The following is a 22,655-nucleotide window of genomic DNA, read 5'->3' as shown; positions in this document are numbered from 1 at the left end:
TGTAAAATGTATTTGTAACACATACTGTACTATAATATTCATAGATCAACAAAATATTCTGCCGCGCGAGATACCCAAGTCTCTGCGTTTTCTTAGGTTCGACGATGTTCGCTGATGCATTATGGGAGTAAAACAGCGGGGGAGCATCCGATCCGCCACCGCCATATTGTTTGTCTGTCTTTGTCTCACAACTCACAACAAACGTTGTCCTTGTGGCTGTGTTTAGACTAGAGCATCTACTTCTGATTTTCAGTGTTACACGTGAAGAATTCGTTGTTTTGTTATTATTTACTTATTAATTAGGTCTATTAGTTACTTTTTACTTTATATTCTTTAAGATTTGCGTTACATCTTCGACTTTTTAACTTCAGTGGCGATTCGACTAACTTGAGTTGGTAAGTTACACAAATTATTATCGTTATTGTAAGTTATTAAGAGATTTAGCATATGTTTTGTTAATAACTCGAATGGTGGTAATCTAATTTAAATACTTTATAAGTGGAAATAGGTTACAAATTAAGTTAGCCTTCCTAACCCCTTAAAAACTCTACGGATGGAGGCTCTTTAGGGAAAAATTAGGCTGTAGTTTACAAAACTAAGGAAGCCAAATTCAGGAGATAACCTAGACCTAATTCATTGCAATATGTCCTTGGTCTGAACTAATTTAGCTTGGAGACAAGCTAGGCCTAGGTCTACTTAACAAATACCGTAGCTAAACTTATGCCTAAGTTACTTAGAACCTGTCATAAGTTAGCCTAGGCCTAACTTACAGTTAAGACTAAAAATGATGTTAATTGGTAAGTTTATGTTAAAATTCAGGCCTAGGCCTAGTCTTGTAGGCAGATGAATATTTTAAGACCAGAAGGGGGTAACTTAACTTACAGTTCCGAAGAGAACCTGTGATCTGTGAACAGATGGATGACTTAATGATAAATATCTTTGGTAAGTTAAATTAAATGTTTATTCTTCTTCCCAATGTAAACATCAAATTGACCTATGATTTGTTTTGCCTACGTTTCTATCGATATTAACTAGCCTATAAGCATATTTAACCACAAACAAAATATAGCCTGAGACGGTAACTTACTAGCAAAATATAGCCTAACCTATTTAATGAAAAAGCAACAAAAGAAAACATAAAGTTATCCTCTTAGGCCTATAACTTAATGTATAAGCTAAGTTAACTGGGAAAATTAAAGTCAATGCAATATTAAAGTTAACTAGGCCTAAACTTAGGCCTAGGCCTATGTTAATATTTATAAAAATATTGATAAATCGTTAGATCTGATAACTTAATAAGATCGCTGGTTCTCTGCGGAACTGTAACCCCAGAAGGCTGCAGCTTTATAATTAGGCCTAAGTTACGTCCTTCAAAACTATCGAAAGGAAATGTCAAACAAATAACTTAAGGTGCCGCATTTGCAATCAGTAGGTTATGGTTAGGTTAGGTTTAGCTACCGGTATGTTTTTTTTTTGTTTACGATTAACTTAGGTCTAACTTATGAAACAAAATCGCAGCTACCTACGTTTAGTAATAAACTTTGAACGAAAGTTTGCATAAGTCAAGAGTAATTTTTATCAAGGCTTGGCACATAATAGCCTAGGGTACGATTTATTTATAGATGGCACTTTGAAGGGTAACAACGCTATCAAAATGTATATCAAATATGCCTAAGTTATGACATCACAGCTGTCTTTCTAAGATCTAGGGATGAAAGTTTTAACTTACCCAGTACCGCGGTTAAAAATGGGCCCTGGTCCAGGGGCGCAAGAGTTTTTTTTTTGTTTTTTTGGGTGTGCTAGTAACAGACACTAATTGGAAAATATCTGAAACCTCCTCACTTCGTCTTCCACTCATGACTCATCACTGCCACTGTTTGCATATTAGGCCTATCATTAACTATACCTACTTGTCTGTCTTTATTTGTAGGCTATTTGTTATGTCCTTTTTTCATTATACTCAATGTCAGTTGCTTTTGTCAAATGGCGAGAAACTTATTACAGTATCAATTTGTTAGCAAGTAAAGATACTGGCCGTGTTTTTGCTTATGATTTTATTTACGTTTGAAGAATGTTATTTTACGTTGTAATATCACACCCTTTTTCTGTGAAATGAGCAAAAAACCAAGTGGCAGTGAGTTTAGAAAGAGGGCGACATAAAAGATTCGTACGGTAAAAGTGTTACAAAAAGTTCCTAAAATAAGTAGCCTAGTTTTTACGGTCATTAAAATCATTTAGGCCTAAATGATGATGTGTACAGATAGTGATGTAGGTAAATCTGAAAATGAACTTTGATGATGTTAAGTTATTGACGAGTTGGCCAAAAAAAATGTAGAAAAAACCAGCCATTTTACGGTATTGACTTTTTGGAGTTTTAAATGTTTGCAATTATAACTTATATAAATTAAAACTATGTTTTAATTCACACTTTTTTACAACTAAACCAATTTTACTTTTAAGAACGCACCATTGGAAATATAAGTGTGTACGGTATGTAAGTAACAGTTAAACTTTAATTGATGGTTTACGTTTTTAGTTACTAAGCGGGTAATTCAATTAACAATCAAAAGTAAACACAATGAGTCTTCTTATATTTGTTAGGCCTATATTGCAGATGCGCGAGCAACTCATAAAATGTCTATATTCATTTTATAATTCAAATCAATGTCGGCAGGGTGGGGGGGGGGCTATGAGCGGAACTATGACTTGGGCCCATAGCGTATCACATAACTGACCGCGGGCCTGAACTTACCCCCGAGTGTAGATATAACTTAACCTAAAAATACAGAGGAGTGTGACGGCTGGGACTGAACCTGCTAAGGAAAAAACTTAAGAATTGAACTCACAGTCAACTGTGTATAAAATATAATTTGCCCGTTGATTTTCAGTGGCGTAACAGAAGGGCCCGCATTGCGGGGTGCCCGGAAGCTGGGGGGGGGGGGGGGGCGGACTAATTTGTTTAGGGTACCACTCTGTTTATGATTAATCTGTTTGATCATTGTATCGGTGGTCCTAAAATAGCTCTGGGGTAGGGGGAGGGTGATTCACTATGTTGAATCGGTGGTCTAAAATTAACTCATAAGAGGGGGGCCCAAAAAATAAGTTTACAGGGGGGCCCGTAAAGATTTGTTACGCCACTGTTGATTTTGTTGTGCTAAATAATGTATGGAATCTCGAACGTTTCTTTTTCTAAATGCTGGGCCCAAATACACTACTTTACTTCTTTGCATTTGCCCGATTTCGAGCAACATGTAGGCTAGGCCTACACTAGTTTATTATAAATGAAGGTCCTATAATCTAAGCTTCTTACAAACAGATTTGTAAACTTAAACTTTTCTGCCATCCTTGTTGAAAATAATAACATACCGTACGGTACTTTTAAACAAAAAAGCTTTTTATAAAACACCAGACTTGTTAAACTAATATAATAGTAATAGAGGTTGAAGAGTTAAGCATTTTTATAATGTGTTTCAGGTCAGTTATCTTCGCACGGTTGGCGGGGCCAGTGTTGAGGACTCAACAAGACGGATCCTTGTAAGACTATTCAAAAATGAGCTTGCGAGAGAATTTAGTTGGGAAGGAAGAGGAGGAAAGAAGTGGAGTCTGCAGAACTCTGCATTGGTGCAGTTGATTTGCCGTAAGTTTTTAACATTTGGTTTATAATGTTACTTTTATTTATTCTTTCAATGATAGGCCTATATTTGACATTTATTTATTTTTCTATAAAGTCAACTCAACCAAAGTAAGTAATTTATTTTTTAACCCTGTTTTTACCATCATAAGTTTTATTATTTAACTAATAATTGGTATGTACATATACGTCATACAGTAGCCTACATTTACTTCATACCCCCACTTGAAAATGCCATTCTGGGGAAACATCTTGTTATTCTTTACATACATTTTTAGCAGTATGGCGTAAAGTTACGTAACAATTATTAGTCAATAAAAAGGTTCAGGGGCTAGATCAATGGATTTTAATTATATTAATTTATCATCTTATAATTAATTATCATAGGCTATATGATATTAATTTATGATGTTACACACATTTTTTGTCTGTAGAATGTACCGTACCTATCCTTTTTTTCTGCACTGTACTCTTTAAACCTCTACAATACTTTGATTTCTTGATTGCAACTTGTTAGTTTAGCTCAAAAAGAAAAGATTTTGCTTAACACGTTCAGTGCGGCAGGCATTCCAACAGGCGCTCGCCAATGGCGGCGAAGCCCCGACGCAGTGCCGTACCAACAGCAAACGCAATTGGCATTCAAATATTTCAATCTGACAAAAAACAAAAGAGCAGCGGCGATTGTACTACGTTACCCCGAGATTGAACGTAGTTCCCTAAAACACCCAAAGGTAGCAGCACTGCCTGGATCAGTAGTCAGTGGCTTTGTAATATGGCTTGAAGAGAGAAAATCCCAAAAACCGGTACAAAAGCATTGTCAGACGGGATTTTACGGGAAATTTTAGTACCAACCTACACCAAAATAAAGCTTACATTCTAAGCTACGGGCTAGCAACGATTTTAACGTTCCCCGGCAATGGCTGAGCGCATACTGAACTAATGTAGTGGGGGTTGCGCAACTACATCAATTGATGTAGGCCGCTCGTGTCGCGACTACATCAATTGATGTAGTCAGCGCTAAACGTGTTAAAAAAATGTTAAAAATGAAAACGTTAAAAATGAATTAGTTTTGCCATCAAGAAAACAAAGGATTGATTACCAAAAGATATGTTGCTCTAAGCGTGAATCTTGTGCGTACCCTAATATTACCTTATACACAGGAATACAGACATTGACACAAGTGTGAATTTTGTTTCAGGTGTAGTTCGTCAACAACACCCGTCCTCATTCGATCTCACAACGTTTGAGAAAAAAACCAGCGAATGGTTACGCCAAGCAGGAACAAGGATTTATGTCAAAAATAACAATTTAGGCCTACCGCAGATGATCAATTAAATAGTTTTTTCTTGACATTTCTTCATTGTTTCATTTTAATGTTCCTTTAAAAAGTGTGTTAATAAACAACACAAACAATTTTATAAAAACAACTTTTATACATGAATGTATTAGGGTACTTGTGATTACATCTGAACAAATATTTTTACTCATTTTTTGTATTTTTGTGCATTTATTTTGGGTCGCCGGAAGACTGCCCCCCCGAAAACTACCCCCCCAAGCAGGTTCCTACGTCATATTGACGTCAGAGACCGGGGGGGCAGTTTTCCAGTCACGGACACTCAAATTTAGTTGTCAAACAGTTCTAATCTAACCTAACCTAACCAACCAAACTTGCTGTAACATTTAGAAAATCTGTTTTATATTCACCACATGTCTTTTCTATTATCCAACTGAATTACTCTAATTAAAATTAAAATTACATAGCATGATTTGTCTGGGGGGGGGGTAGTATTCCAGTCGCGGACACGGCTTCCATGTTGGTTAGTTAGCAGATTTTGTGACGTCACGTTTCACCTGGGGGGGTAGTTTTCCGGGGGATAGTATTCTGCATCCCCTTTATTTTTTGTTTTTTTATTGTGCAAGTATTTTTTGTGCACAATTTAGAATAGGTCTAAAAAGTTACTACAAAATCTATTATTATTTGTTGAGCCTAGCCTTCTTGTTTTCTCACATTAAATAAACAACAGGGAAAATGGAAAACTAAAAAAACAACATTTTCATGTAAGAATAAGGTTCAGTTAAAAAAACTAGAAATTATTCATCAGTTGTGAGAAGTGAGTTAGTATTTTTTTTACACTTTCAGTTGTTATAATCATACCGTATTATTATTAATAATAGGTTATTTTTCTAAACTATTTCAACTTAATCTTCTTAACATTCAAGCTAGTTATTACTATTAATTATTATCAGCTGAATAATGCTTGGTAATATAAACACTAATATAATAATTAACATATTATTATTTACTTTTTTATGCAAATAAATGCACTATCCAAAATGCTTGTTAAGTGGTACCTATTCTCAACAAGGTAATTTAATAAGTTTTTCTCAAATAATCTTCAATGTACGATAAATAAAAAAATTTAAAGCTGTCTTGGTCTAATATTTGTTAAGGTGGTTGCCATATTCTTTATCTTCCTTACTTCATTAAAACACATATTCTTTAAAGGTAAAATCATTTGGTTTTTTGTGGCTGCTACCATTGTTAAGGAAGTCTACAAAAATTGCATAATTCTCTCATTCTTTGGTTTGATTATGATATGAAAATAAATGCTGATAGCTAGCCTACACCAACAATATAACATTACATTTTGCATACTGTATTGTAATGATGTAGTAACTGTAATAGGTGCTCTTTCCCCTTCTAGACTTTCACTAGGGCCCCTCTGGTTCACCTTAGGAGCTTTGGATGTGATCCGTACCCGAGGTCCTACGGGCCTGCTTCAGATGAAACTACTGAACAGCAGTAGGTTGTCCCTAATCTAGATCAATTAGGTATTTACCTGACAAATCACAAAACACATATTTCTAATGAAGACTTAAAATATTGTTTTACCATCATACAACACACCAACCCTCATGACACATAGTTCACCTCCCATAACAAATGCCTTCAAAGAAAACTGTTAGTAAAAATCAATGTATATAATTTTATATATTGATTTTTATGACAATTGTATTTTGAGCCACTTTTTATTAATATGGCATCAAATATGTATCATCTATGTATAAAATATGTATTTTATACATTTAAGGTATGCATCAATTTCTATCAAAATTTACAGATTATATAACAGATGTATAATATGTATCATATCTGTAGTTGGATCCTTATACAATATGCAAATAATACATATTTATGTGGGACATATTTACAGATACAATCTGTATTGTATACATTTCTATACAGATTGTATACAAAAGCTATACCATGCCGGTAGGTAAATTATACGTATTATATACATATTTGTGCTACTTGGGTGTGGATATGATGATTGGTGACGTCATATGATAGTTGGAAAAACTGGTCTTTACTTTTCTGCATCACTGTATGTATGTATGCAGTATGTATGCTGCATTATCCTATGTAGCTTTTATATTCGTTCAGTTATAAACTGTTCTTGAATAATCTGTTATTTTTTTACTTACTTTCACCTTAAAACACAAAAAAATTAACTGTCGCATATATGTGACGTTTGGTCTATTTTAATAAAACTAAGATAATTTTCACTATGGTCTTTGCTGTAGACCGGGCGTCGCAAATATGCGACATTACAAAAGATTATAAAAAATTCAAATAAAAAAACAAGAATAAATTATTTACGTTTACGATTGTAGCGTATTACAATGTAAATGATCACTGTTTTTTTACAGGTTTTCGCCCGTGGTCTGTGTGTACTGTTAACCAAGTGACAGCCAGTCTATGTGTACAGCTCGTGACACCTAAGCTGGCACTTGGCCTAGCGCGGGCAGTGTAGGCGGGAGGAGGGTGGAGGTAGGGAAAAGACCGGACTGCAAACATTCCCCTCTTCCTCGAGGGGTTGACTCCCCTTGTATCATGTAACTGAGCGCCTTCATATGGGTCACGAGGACAGTTGATGCAACCCCCATGACGGGACATAATTTTTTGAAATAGGCACTAGTAGCGATCGGCCAAGTGCCAGCTTAGATGTCACGAGCTGTAAGATTCAAATGTATACCTCGGCCTGTGGCAATAACCGGGGCGTTGCATATATGCCACGCTCAGTAGCGAACGTGTTAAAGAACCACCAAAACACTACCATTATTAACCCTCCAAGTGTCTCTAGTTTTGGTCTTAATGTTCGCCCATTTATTGTGCAATCGCAGGGTTTTATTTAAATGTATCTTAGAAACTTAAAAACAATGTAAAGTATAGGTCTACTGTTTTATGTTTTATATATAATTTTGTTTGGAAAATTATGGGCTTCAATGTAACATATAAAACATTTTTTTTAAAATGTTCAACGATTTTTGTGGGATTAACATTTCTCAAAAATTATAAAATAAATGAAAAAAAAATTATGTTTGCGCATGATAAAATGTTATAATTTATAGGTCTACAAATATTTTCAAATAGCCACTTTGTTCAGAATTTTATGAGGATTCCAAAAATATAATAATATGAGTAAGTAGGTTTGCAAATAAATAAGTTATGGGCAAAAAACAGATTTCAGTACATAGCGTTTAGCTAAGAATGCATAGCCTAACCATAGCTAGGAATCTGGCTGATAATTTACATCAATATCACTACCTTCTTCTTCAGGATCATCAACCAACCCTTCAAAATCACTTAAATCTTCTTATAATGCACCACGTATATCACTACTTTTGATTTTTTTTACTAAAATAATGATAAACGTAATAAAACACATCAGTCATCGGTACGAGGTTAACCAAGCTATTAACAAATACACACGTTAGCTGTCTGCTACAATATTTTCGGAATTAAAATGAAAAGTGTATAGAAACAGACATCAGGAGAAAGCTCTGAATATGCTGAAAAAAACGATACCTAACTCGATCCAGTTCAATCCGATTCAGTCAGTCCCAGAGCCGTCGCCGTAAACAGTGTTTGTGAGTCGCAAAAGCAACACATAACACTACAGCGGATGTGTTATGAGTCGCTTTTACGACACATAACACTCGGTGGGTTAGTTATAAAACGCAAACCAGCGGCTATCAAAATGAATTATAGGCTAAGATTACCGTACTTCGACACAAAACCTTTTGTGGTGCTGGTGGCAACTTAAGGTATTGTGGGTATTTTGCCCAGCCATTTTTGTAGAAGGCAGCCAGAGAGTGGCGAGCAACCCCTCCTAGTCTGACCTATTTTGTGACCTAATTTTGAAACAAGATACTTTTTGCCAAAGTATTATTCGTGCACTTAAAATTATTTGAATTCTTAAGCCCTATAAAAAATGTACACCACCTAAATATATTGTACAGTTACCTACAGTACTGTGTCGGAGTAGAGTAATTCACCGAGTATATTGTTGAATGTTTTGAAGACGTTGCCTATTTTAATACTGACCACGTGTTGGCTGACAATACAGATTCTAATTGTAAATTGAAAAACTTATAATTACTTGGTGGAATATAATTACCCACAGTTGATACAACCTTAGCTACTACTTCGTCCATTAATTAGATATAACTTTGTATTGTTAAATGACGTTTCCTGTTAAACATTTAATTTTGATTACCAGCAAGTTTGTTTTTCTTTACCGCAAGTTTACTAAATACTTGAAATGCTCGTTTTATGTGGTTAAGAGGAAATTGCCAGGTAAATTGGAGAGGGGAGGGTAGGTTGAAATAGAGGGCAGTATAAATTGGGGGGGGGGGGGATTACGCCACTGGGTTTGGGGGGGATGGGCGCCTCTGAAATAAGTTACATAAGAGCTTAATTGTTCTCTCCTACTGAACTAGGTCTAAACTAAAGGTACATCTCTTTAAGTAAAAATCAGTTTTTGGCAACTTTATTCATTTTATACTAAGCTATTAAAAAAATACCCCCGCCGCAGCAAACCTGCCAACTAAGCGAATTTCCATTTGTCTGAATTGATTTTCAGTGAAATATATTTTAATAACATTAGGTTTAACGAGTACCTAGGTTTGCTGCTACAAGGAAACTAATAAAGTGTGTTTTTGAGTAAAATATTGATAGCTTAGTACAAAATAAATAAATTTGCCAAGTTTGATCAAAATATATCCATAAACAAGCAAACTACAACATTTGACAATATTCTCCATAAGAATAACATGGGAATTTTAAATTTACAATTTTTTAAATTTTCTCCGTTACTAATAATCGAACAAAAATACTTTTATATACTAAATTATTTTTTTTTTAAGCTCTTTAAAAAGGTCTAAAGAGAAATCGGGAAATTTTGTGTTTTCAGGGTCAAAAGTGAGAAAAACCAATTTTTACCCCATAAAACCCCCCGTTCCCATGGTCCGATCGTGCTGGTTCGCGAACTCATTCAAGTTTATCCCGCTTTACACCTTTAAACCAAATTTCATCAAAATCGGACAAAAATTACTCAAGTTATCGCGTTCACGGACGTATATATATGCATATATATATATTAGTCTATATATATATACATCAGTACCCTAAAAACATTTTATTTTATATTACTTACATGTTTCGGACATTAATGCCATGATCACAGTATAGTATATAACCTATTAGTTTCTAACTTCAATGGCAAAATTTTCAAACAATTAGAAGGATTGGCTATGGGTTCTCCACTTTCTGGTATTCTAGCAAACATATATATGCAGCATCTAGAATCATCAAAAATCATAAACGACGAAAATCCATTTAAAAAAGATATAATCTATTGGTATAGATATGTCGATGATATATTATGCTTATACAACGGCAATAAAGACTCATATCAAGATTTTTTGAAATACTTAAATTCTATCTCCCCAACAATTAAATTTACGATGGAGACACAAGAAAAGAAGATAAATTTCTTAGACATAACAATTACTAAAGAAAACGATCGACATAATTTCAATATATATAGGAAACCTACCCAAACTGACCTAATCATTCCATTTGAGTCAAACCATCCTTGGCAACACAAAATTTCTACATTCAAATCAATGGTATTTAGATTACTTAACATACCAATGTCTAAAGACAACTTTGAAATAGAAAAGAAAACTATAAAAAGAATTGCAGGAACAAATGGATACAAAGAAAAAATGATTGAAAAATTAATAAAAAATGAAAAAACAAAAAGAATGAAAGTAGAAGAACAAGAAAACGTAAAGAAAGAATTTATATGTATTCCATTCAGCTCATCCTTAAACAAAACCTTAAGAAAGACATTACCGAACTCAAAATTTAAACTAAGTTATAAAACAAGGAATAACGCTTTCAACATAATACAAAAAAGAACAAATACGATACCCAACCCACCAAATGTATATAAGAAATCAGGAATTTACAAATTATCATGTAACAACTGTGAAAAATACTATATTGGTCAAACAGGTCGAACATTTGAAGTCAGATACAAAGAGCATATACAGGCAATCAGATCAAACAATATGACAACACAAAAATCCTCATACGCCGAACATATACTTCAGACCGACCATACATACTCAGAAATGAATAAAAATATGCACATTCTGGATATTGAAAATAAAGGTGAAAAAATGAATACAAAGGAAGACTTTTATATTTATACTCACCATATTAATGACAAAGACAATTTACTAAACTTGACACAAATTCAAAATCAAAACGTAATATTCAATGAAATTATACATCTTAAAGAAAACACCTCCTTCCCTTAATATAAAAGTTATCACCTGTTCTTTAATAAGAAATATCTAATAATGTTTGTAAATAAAAGAAACTAATAGGTTATATACTATACTGTGATCATGGCATTAATGTCCGAAACATGTAAGTAATATAAAATAAAATGTTTTTAGGGTACTGTGGTATTTTGATTTGCTTAGTAACATTTAAAGTAGCCCTCATTGATGTATACAATAACAAAATATATATACATATATAAAAATTTGAATGAATGGTGTTTTTGGCCTCTGGGGACATCAAAATGAAAAAGTAAATCGGCCCCGGGTCTAGGTCTTACCGTGCCACTTACGGTAATAGCTACTTCCCTATAGGAAAATTCGCTAAAAAACGTAGCAGCAAACCTAGGTTACTCTTTAAACCTAATGTTATTTAAATAGAAGAATAACATGGGAATTTTAAATTTACAATTTTTTAAATTTTCTCCGTTACTAATAATCGAACAAAAATACTTTTATATACTAAATTATTTTTTTTTAAGCTCTTTAAAAAGGTCTAAAGAGAAATCGGGAAATTTTGTGTTTTCAGGGTCAAAAGTGAGAAAACCCAATTTTTACCCCATAAAACCCCCCGTTCCCATGGTCCGATCGTGCTGGTTCGCGAACTCATTCAAGTTTATCCCGCTTTACACCTTTAAACCAAATTTCATCAAAATCGGACAAAAATTACTCAAGTTATCGCGTTCACGGACGTATATATATGCATATATATATATAAGTCTATATATATATAAGGCTATATATATATATATATATACATATATAAAAATTTGAATGAATGGTGTTTTTGGCCTCTGGGGACATCAAAATGAAAAAGTAAATCGGCCCCGGGTCTAGGTCTTACCGTGCCACTTACGGTAATAGCTACTTCCCTATAGGAAAATTCGCTAAAAAACGTAGCAGCAAACCTAGGTTACTCTTTAAACCTAATGTTATTTAAATAGATTTAATTGAAAATCAATTCAGACAAATGGAAATTCGTTTTCCATTTTTGGTTTGCTGCGGCGGGGTTTTTGGTTTCGTTTTCATTTAAAAATAACCCATTTGTGTTGCACCAGTTAGGGCCTACAGGAAATTTGCGATACATTACTGCTAAGAATACTGAGATGGTTTACAGATAAGTGTTTATTTAACAGAGTGGTGTCATATGAATATATGGTTGTAAAACAAGATACATTAAAATCTATATAGGCCTAAATAAAATTACAGTTTTGTCTGTACATTGCGTAGAATCATGTATTTTTTGGTTATTTTGACATATTTTAGCCTAAGAAAGTCGAAACGAGTCTTATCTCAATTTATGTCTGTCATTGTGTCTGTAACGGTAAATTGCCAATTTACGCAGCCTATTCCGAGACAACTATCAGTACCGATCAAGATTCAATTCATTTTAATGTATTTACTGGATTTAGTCCAGGACCTGACTAGGGTTCTGTGTGCATGTCGTGTATAGAGAATTTTGCTTTTGCATTTCAATATAGGTGTCTTAGGAAGTGTTTTCCACTCGGGTGTCAAGTTCGCACCTGGTACGTTTTCGAGCTATGACGTCATAAAGATGGCGGCTTGGGCAATTTTTAAATGCGTATATTTCGCATACCGTTTAACGGATCGGGGTGATTCTTTTTTTGTTTGAAAGATAATTTTACAGGAAATGTTTTTTGTATTTACACTTTTGTTGTCAACTTAATATTTATCTCACAATATTAAAAAACGTGGTTTTTAATGTCATTGTTTTTGAAATTTAGTACCTCATAACTTGTTAAACGCTTATAGAATGAAATAACTACCCATTACAAAAGTTGTAGATAATTTGATGCCCTTTCCAACGATACCAAACAATTAATGTTTGAAACTAAAACTAAAGCCAAGAGATTAAATAAACCGTTAACAAACACTTAACATGTCAGAAAGTCCGGAAAATATTGCGGCTGGAACAATTCTTTAAATGCGTATATTTCGCATACTGCTTAAAGAACCGGGATGATTCTTTTTTTGTTTGTAAGATGTTTTTTAAGCCTATAATTTTTGTATTTACACCTTTGTTGTTAACCTACTATTTGTCAAAAAGTTATTAGCAAAAGTAAAATAAAAATAACAATTAAATGTACATTTATTAATATTGTGGGATAAATAGTAGGTTTTTACAAGAGAGCATTGTGTCAGTGGAACCGCATACATGGGAACTCCATTAAACCAGTGTCGTTTTAATTCCGCAGCGGAAAAAATCGCACCACACGGCGGAGATTCCGCATCCTGTGGAACCAGGCCTTAATGTTTAGGCCTACCACATACGTCATTTAAGAAAATTAAATAGGCCTACTAATTATCTGTTTGGAAAGTATGTCTTCTATTAAATAACGAACAGCTGTTTGTATCACGATTATCTTTTCTAGCTGTCACTGATATGTTTACATTACATGATATTTACAAATACTGCATCCATTTCCAATCACGTTTTGTAAGCAAATCCAAACCAATTGAGATTTAAAACGTTGTGCCTTACATAATGGATTTAATTAATCATTGCAAGTTCAATAAGTTGTAAGTGTAAGTTAAATTAAATAACATGCATCATCCAGGTCGGGAACTGAAGATTCATTGTGTAGGTATCAAATTGTTTTTGAAATAGGCCTAGGGCTGGGAAACTTAAATTTTTTAAATCATCATCGCCTATAGCTTATAAACAAGGTTTCCACTCATTGACGGTGCTTCAGTAATGACAGTTATGTAAAATATAAAGTAGGCCCCTAAATAATCACAACTGCAATGGGTGATCCTGTATTTTGCTACGATCTCGGAGGAACTTTTTGATTTCGTTGTGATGGTAACAGAGGTTTACGGGTGCTGCTAAAATTGTTTTTACAAAATGTCACTTTCGGTTTCAACTCACCGCTATGTGCTGCAATCACTGGACCATACCGCCAATAGGCCCATTTCTTAGGTACGTAGGCCTACCCAATTATTCATAACCACATTTCAACGACGATTCTTACTTGATTGATAGGCTACCAGTATTTTTCCCTAAAATACATGGCCTACCTACTACGAAAATAAAATTACAAACGTCTAGTAACCCAATTTTGTGCCATTTTTGTCACTCCTCCTAATGTTTATTAGATATACCAACCATTGTTTAGAGAATACGTCATATATCACATATTAAATATACATAATAGCCTATTAAATAACAAACCGTTTTCCGGTTTGTTGCATTGTCCAAACTTTGTGGAATGGTGGTTCAGGGCGGCCCTAGGGTTGGCGGCGCCCGGAGCAAACGTGGTTGTGGCGCCCCCTCCCGCCCAGCAGTGATAGTCACATTCACATATTTTAATACAATATTAATACAAATAGCTGCTGCGAGGCGCCCCCTCAGCCATGGTGCCCGGGGCAGCTTGCCCCCTCTTCGGACGGCCCTGGGTGGTTTGGATTATTTAGGGCTAGTTTGAATAATTGGTAAATATGCATTTTAGGGTTTGCACACGATTATTGACAGTGCTACAACAACCAATGAATAGGTTGGTAAGTTACCGGTAGGGCCTACTGAAAGATTTCCCAATTCCAAGCAAATTTCCCATACCAACTTACTTAATTCTCCCGACTAAGTTACTTAATTACCCATTATTTCCCGTTAAACTACCCTTTCCCCCGCCTAATCGCCGATGATAAACCACGTTAAGTAGGTGTCTCCCCCACCCAAACCCCGAAATTCCCAGTTCCCACCTGTCCCCTAGTGAGTTGGGGTTATTGCTGGTAGTATAACATTTTCGTCAAAATCTCGCTTATTTGAAGTCGGATCCAAAACATTCTTGCATATTCGTGATCTGCTTATTTAATATTCGGTCTAGTTAATTTGAGTAGCCTACCCACATGACGTGTTTTTGTAAAAAAAAATTTTGTCGTTTTTTGCGTCCTAATTTCGAGTAGGGCCTTAGAATGAAAAAAATCAAAAATCGTGTGCGCAAACCCTAAAATGCAACTGAATAATTCACCAGGAAAGAAAAATTCAGTCGACTCTCGATAAAATCGAATTTCAAGGGAACGGCTGTTTTCTTCGAGTTAGGCCTATGTATAGTTCGACTTAAGAATAGTTCAAGTTATAACTTAGAGGTAATAGCCTATTTCACTAAATTCGACTTACAGAGGTAAACAAAATAAAATTCGAGTTATAGAGGTACAAATAGGCTATAAACCATTTTTGGCAGACAGTCGGACAATTCAGCGACATGTCCAGACCTGTTCGGCTAGGTCTATGACCTAACAAAGGTTCGCTGTAAACACAGCAAAGCTTCGAGTTAATTGGTGTGAACCTGGCAATAACTCCAGCCATAAGTAGTGCGCGCGCCCGAAAAAATCTATTGCTGGCCGATTTGCGGCAAAATACGACCGCGTAACATAAAAACCGATAGTGTCACCAGATAGAGGACACTTTAACGGAAACGACAGTATCAATATCATGTACCTGGGGGATAAGAAAGGGGGAGTAAAGTCAGCAATAAGTAGAGGGCGCGCCCGAAAAATCTACTGCTGGCCGATTTGCGGCAAAATACGACCGCGTAACATGAAACCGATAGTGTCACCAGATAGAGGACACTTTAACGGAAACGACAGTATCAATATCATGTACCTGGGGGATAAGAAAGGGGGGGTAAAGTCAGCCAAAAGTAGTGCGCGCGCCCGAAAAAATCTATTGCCGGCCGTTATTTGGCAAAATACGACCGCGTAACATGAAACTGATAATGTCATCAGATAGAGGAGACTTTAACGGACACGACAGTATCAATAGGCTATCATGTACCTGGGGGATAAGAAAGGGGGGGTAAAGTCAGCCAGAAGTAGTGCGCGCGCCCGAAAAAATCTATTGCTGGCCGAATTGCGGCAAAATACGGCCGCGTAACATAATACCGATGATGTCACCAGATAGAGGACACTTTAACGGACATGACAGTATCAATATCATGTACCTGGGGGACAAGGAAGGGGGGGTAAAGTCAGCCATAAGTAGTGCGCGCGCCCTCAAAAATCTATTGCTTGCCGATTTGCGGCAAAATACGGCCGCGTATCATAATACCGACTATGTCACCAGATAGAGGACACTTTAACGGACACGACAGTATCAATATCATGTACCTGGGGGATAAGAAAGGGGGGGTAAAGTCAGCCATAAGTAGTGCGCGCGCCCTCAAAAATCTACTGCTGGCCGATTTGCGGCAAAATACGGCCGCGTATCATAATACCGATTATGTCACCAGATAGAGGATTCAAAGCCGTGACAACTGACAACTTACGACTAGACTGGTTGACGATCCTTTTGTATCAACAACTTTTACCATAAAGTATTAGGCCTATAATCCTATTATGCGCAGCCACTCAAGTCGCGCAGATTTTTTCGGGCGCGCGCACTACTTATTGCTGACTTTACCCCCCCTTTCTTATCCGCCAGGTACATGATATTGATACTGTCGTGTCCGTTAAAGTGTCCTCTATCTGGTGACATTATCGGTTTCATGTTACGCGGTCGTATTTTGCCGCAAAACGGCCGGCAATAGGTTTTTTCGGGCAAGCCCACTACTTATTGCTGACTTTAACCCCTTTCTTATCCCCCAGGTACATGATATTCATACTGACGTGTCCTTTAAAGTGTCCTCTATCTGGTGACATCATCGGTATTATGTTACGCGGCCGTATTTTGCCGCAATTCGGCCAGCAATAGATTTTTTAGGGCGCGCGCACTACTTATTGCTGATTTTACCCCCTCTTTCTTATCCGTTAGGTACATGATATTGATACTGTCGTGTCCGTTAAAGTGTCCTCTATCCGGTGACATCATCGGTATTATGATACGCGGCCGTATTTTGCCGCAAATCGGCCAGCAATAGATTTTTGAGGGCGCGCGCTCTACTTATTGCTGACTTTGCCCCCTCTTTCATATCCGCCAGGTACATGATATTGATACTATCGTGTCCGTTAAAGTGTCCTCTATCTGGTGATATCATCGGTATTATGATACGCGGCCGTATTTGGCTGCAAATAGGTCATTAATAGATTTTTGAGGGCGCGCGCACTACTTATTGCTGATTTTACCCCCTCTTTCTTATCCGCCAGGTACATGATATTGATACTGTCGTGTCCGTTAAATTGTCCTCTATCTGGTGACATCATCGGTATTATGTTACGCGGCCGTATTTTGCCGCAATTCGGCCAGCAATAGATTTTTTAGGGCGCGCGCACTACTTATTGCTGATTTTACCCCCTCTTTCTTATCCGCCAGATACATGATATTGATACTGTCGTGTCCGTTAAAGTGTCCTCTATCTGGTGACATCATCGGTATTGTGATACGCGGCCGTATTTTGCCGCAAATCGGCCAGCAATAGATTTTTGAGGGCGCGCGCTCTACTTATTGCTGACTTTACCCCCTCTTTCTTATCCGCCAGGTACATGATATTGATACTATCGTGTCCGTTAAAGTGTCCTTTATCTGGTGATATCATCGGTATTATGATACGCGGCCGTATTTGGCTGCAAATCGGTCATTAATAGATTTTTGAGGGCGCGCGCACTACTTATTGCTGATTTTACCCCCTCTTTCTTATCCGCCAGGTACATGATATTGATACTGTCGTGTCCGTTAAATTGTCCTCTATCTGGTGACATTATCGGTTTCATGTTACGCGGTCGTATTTTGCCGCAAAACGGCCGGCAATAGATTTTTTCGGGCAAGCCCACTACTTATTGCTGACTTTACCCCCTCTTTCTTATCCGCCAGGTACATGATATTGATACTGTCGTGTCCGTTAAAGTGTCCTCTATCTGGTGACATTATCGGTTTCATGTTACGCGGTCGTATTTTGCCGCAAAACGGCCGGCAATAGATTTTTCAGGCAAGCCCACTACTTATTGCTGACTTTACCCCCTCTTTCTTATCCGCCAGGTACATGATATTGATACTGTCGTGTCCGTTAAAGTGTCCTCTATCTGGTGACATCATCGGTATTATGTTACGCGGCCGTATTTTGCCGCAAATCGGCCAGCAATAGATTTTTCGGGCGCGCGCACTACTTATGGCTGGAGTTATTGCCAGGTTCACACAAGTTTCGGGTTAGCAAGGGTTGATCTGAAAAGTTAAGTTAAAATTAAGAGTTAATCGAGTTAAGAGGTAAATTTCGAGTTGTAGAGGTAATGTAGCCTATTTAAAGAATTCGACCTACTTACCTAGAGGTCGTGCGGAACGAGGTGAAGCCTGAGATTTTCGGCGGGAACGGTCTAAAGCGGGGAAATCCATGGTGGGGGTAGGAGACGAGCCGATTGTCGCCTCGCATAGCGACACTTCCCCCGCCACACCACTATTCCCCTCCAAGCTTCACCTCGTTCCGTACGACCTCTACTGAACTTTGAGTTATAGGAGGTAATTTTTCTATCACTTCTAGTTAGCCTATAGCCTAGAGGTAAAATTCGGGTGCAAAATTTATTCGAGATACCGTACGCATGGTTTTTTCTTCGACTAAGGCAGATTTTCTCAAGGGAATGGGAAAAATTCGAGTTATCAAGGAATTCGACTTAGGTATTGAGGTTCGAGTTATCGAGAGTCGACTGTAGTGGCTCTTCAAGCTCGGCCACAACCTTTTTCACCCGTGCTTTAAGGAGGGTATTTTTGAAAGGCTTAATCCCTGTTATATTTACCTGCCCAAGGCCTAGGCCTAAGTTATTTGTAACAGAAAGGAAACATTTTTTTTTAGGCTAGGCCTACTTTGTGATAGCCTATTCAACACAACTTGTCTTGACTTTTTTGTTTTTTTTTTCAAACTTTTTATCAAACGCGAATGCAATAATTTATCAAATCAAACCTATTCAATGAAAACGGTACAACACTTCAACTTTTTACACACAATTTTGTAAAATACATATTAGGTCTATATAACCTCCAAATAACAATTCTAACTGAGACTCAAGTCAAGTCAAAACCAAAACTCAAAACGTGGTCTAAATAAATGGTCAAAACCAAAAATTATTTTCGCTTTTTTTGTTTGTTTTACGTTTATTGTTTAAACTAGGCTCGGTGGGGCACACGGAAGATTTCTCAGGTGCCGTTTGACGTCACTAACTGCTGACGTCACTAACTGCTGCGTCTGAAGAAACAGACAATTTTATAATTTTCTATTATTAAATTAAACTAACATAACCTAACCAAACTAACCAAACGTGCTGATAATGGAAAAATCTAATAAAGGTTTACTAATTTAAAAAATAGTTTTGTTCATAAAATACAATTATAATTGCCTAAAATTTAATTTTTTAATTATAAAATTAAACTGTCATAACCTTACCAAACCAACCAAACTTGCTGATATGAAAAAATTGTTGATAAAAAGTTAGTGCCGCCGGCGGGATTCTAACCCGGAACATTCGGAATATCAGCCCGCAATGCTATCCACTGCACCACCGAGGCCCATGGCTCAATACCGTATCGTTGCGGTATTGGTGTTCCCTCAAAGTGACGTCAGCAATTAGTGACGTCAAACGGCACCTGAGAAATCTTCCGTGTGCCGTTTCGAACTACGCTTACATTTTTTTCTTATGAGAATGTTTTTACTTTATGCCACTGTAGTCTGTTTTAATCTTATACCATGAAGTTTCATAGGTGACTCAATCCATTGAGTATATTTATAAGCCATCGTTTACGTCCACACCATTGGTTATAGTTTCCATAATATTATTCATACTCCTTGGGGGTTTGTAGCTCATATGGAATATGGATCAAATCAGAGGTAAAACCATAGACTAACTAACACAAGGGTCCATGTTAAGTCCCACAAGGATATAGTCATAGTCAAGTCCCTTTCCCCGGCTAATCTGTTGCGCCCTCCGTGGGAGTTTGGAAGGGTGGACGAAGTCGCACCATAGACTAACATGTAATGGAAATGTTTTCGTTTTAATTTTATACATATCAGAACTTATAGGTTTCATAAGATTGATTTTTTTATGTATTGATTTGTATATCCCATCTCTAATAAATACTGAGTTTTGATTTAAAACAGCAAAAATGTTCATATCAGTTACATGCAAGGGAGTATGTTTTATCTATGGTCGCACGTATAAATACTTCTCATCCCATTGTAAATGTTAAAGCTAGTTTTTCGTGTCCGGTGACACTGATCACTAGTGACGACGACGTTTTGTTTATAATATTTTAGGGTCAATTTAACGAAACGGCACACGGAAGATTTCTCAGGTGCCGTTTGACGTCACTAACTGCTGAGTGCTGACATCACTTTGAGGGAACACCAATTACCGCAACGATTCGGTTTTGAGCCATCGGCCTCGGTGGTGCAGTGGATAGGGTTGCGGGCTGATAATCCGAATGTTCCGGGTTCGAATTCCGCTGGCGGCACTAACTTTTTATCAACATTTTTTTCATATCAGCAAGTTTGGTTGGTTTGGTTAGGTTATGACAGTTTAATTTTATAATTAATAAATTATAAATTTGAATTTTAGGCAATTGTAATTTTATTTTATGAATAAAACTATTTTTCAGATTAGTAAACCTTTAATCGATTTTTCCATTATCAGCACGTTTGGTTAGTTTGGTTAGGTTATGACAGTTTAATTTAATAATAGAAAATTATAAAATTGTCTGTTTCTTCAGACGCAGCAGTTAGTGACGTCAAACGGCACCTGAGAAATCTTCCGTATGCCCCACCGTCAATTTAATGATTTGTGTTTTGGTTGTATAACTAGGGAACGAGTTATTGTTTTATTTGACTAAACGAGGAACAAATAACACAACTGAATAACGAACTCTGAAATAACAAGAAACAAATTGTAAACAAAACACGACCTCTTCAGTGCACCGGACGGAGCTATCAATTAAATTTTCTTCAGCTTATCGAACATAAGGATGAGAAATCTACCATAGATAAAACATACTCTCCAAGTATAATATAGTATTCGAATAGTTTTCGAATAAAACAGCTGGTATGCTTGCTTAGGCCTTTATCGAAACTCTTTCTAATGCCGAAATTTCAAAACTTTAACCATTTATTACCTTTGAAACGGTCAGGGTTCATGAAAAAAAACAAAAAACACAAGTGTAAAATCGTCTTAAAATTACATTTTCTACTAGAATACATCATAAAATACAGGGTGTTCCAGAAGAAAAATCAAAGTTGGTGGCCAAATTGGTAAAATGGCGGCTAAAATATTTTTTTCGACTTAACTACAATTTTTAAAATAAAAAATCTACGGCACTTACCGTTTAACTTTTTTGATATCTCTTATAGCTTTCGAATAAAACAGCTGGCACACTTATATCAATCACCCTGTGTAGTGCCTTAGCGGGTGAGGGATGTTGAAATCCAAGCCGTTGGCGTCACTAAGTAGGCCCAACAACTTTGGAGTTTTGGTGGACAGTAAGTTTTATATTCAATTCATTCAATTCAATTCATTTATTTCCACGGTAACACCATTTTTACAAGAGGTACAGTAAGTCGTAGCTATCAAACTAAAATTTAACAACAAATGAAGGCTATTCTGAATAAATTACAATAACAAGAACAAGAAAAACATATCAACAATGAAGATGAAAACCATGATAAATTTTTTAAAACAATAACAAAACAAGACTTAACAAAACAACAAATACACGGTTTGGAATCCTCTAAGCAAGACTTACATGACAAAAACAGATATAAATACTAAAGTGACAAAAATAAATAACTGATCGAAGGTTGAACACAGTGCCGTTAACATGATGTAGGCATTAACTACAAATTATTTACAGAGAAGAGGCGACACAGATTGGAGCGGAAAGCAGCCACGCTGGAACGGTGAAAATCCAACACTGCACATTTTATAGTTGGCAGGACCAGATCTTCCGTACGGAGGACAAGACCGCTGAAGTGGTTTCTTCCCTGGGTCTTTTGGTCGGATATAATGGTCAATATTGGAAGTTCTCAGTCCAGTAATAGAATACTCTTGCTTGATGGGTTGTGGGCAGTCCGTACTACAATAATGCGGAAGTGTGGGCAGATTCGCTCAGCAAGGAGGTATATAAGATGCGACTTGCCCGTGTGCAGCTTTCAGGCAGTACCACAGCCACCTTTAACTACAGGCCACGGCCTGGTAGAATTGGCAACGTCGCAAGTAGGGTTGTTTAGTGTCAGACGTTCCATAAAATAAAATGGCTGACAGGTGACATCAGCTACTAGGATTGCATGAGTTGTGGATATTTATAGGCATGTACTGTGGATGCGATACTCACTGGTGTGGATTAACTTCCTCACGGGTGAGTACTACGTCTATCCGCAGTACTATCCTGATAATTAGACCA

General features: G+C 36.5%; 1 protein-coding gene and 1 long non-coding RNA gene across 6 annotated transcripts in view; one reads left to right on the top strand and one right to left on the bottom strand.

The window, feature by feature from the left end:
• The window catches only part of LOC128986329 (zinc finger protein 728-like), a 73,957-nt gene extending 53,956 nt beyond the window's left edge, over positions 1 to 20,001 (bottom strand). For 3 of the 5 annotated variants that reach the window (XM_054406654.1, XM_054406649.1, XM_054406653.1), the window contains exon 1: positions 19,010 to 19,299. The gene's annotated coding sequence lies outside the window, so the exon portion shown is untranslated. Of the gene's footprint in view, positions 1 to 10,131; positions 10,277 to 19,009; positions 19,300 to 19,892 lie in introns of those variants that run through there. The other 2 variants (XM_054406651.1, XM_054406652.1) reach the window with 2 other exon arrangements.
• Positions 174 to 4,983, top strand: LOC128986332 (uncharacterized). The gene is made up of 3 exons (XR_008490115.1): positions 174 to 395; positions 3,475 to 3,637; positions 4,830 to 4,983. It is a non-coding gene; the product is annotated as an uncharacterized LOC128986332 (long non-coding RNA).
• Positions 20,002 to 22,655: the final 2,654 nt, after the last annotated feature.

This window comes from Macrosteles quadrilineatus, unplaced genomic scaffold (assembly GCF_028750875.1).
Source record: "Macrosteles quadrilineatus isolate MER2022 unplaced genomic scaffold, UCM_ALF_1.0 Scaffold_2__2_contigs__length_208266976, whole genome shotgun sequence".
Taxonomy (NCBI): domain Eukaryota; kingdom Metazoa; phylum Arthropoda; class Insecta; order Hemiptera; family Cicadellidae; genus Macrosteles; species Macrosteles quadrilineatus.
Note: the sequence above shows the minus strand (reverse complement) of the source record. Positions and strands in the feature narration are given on the sequence as shown.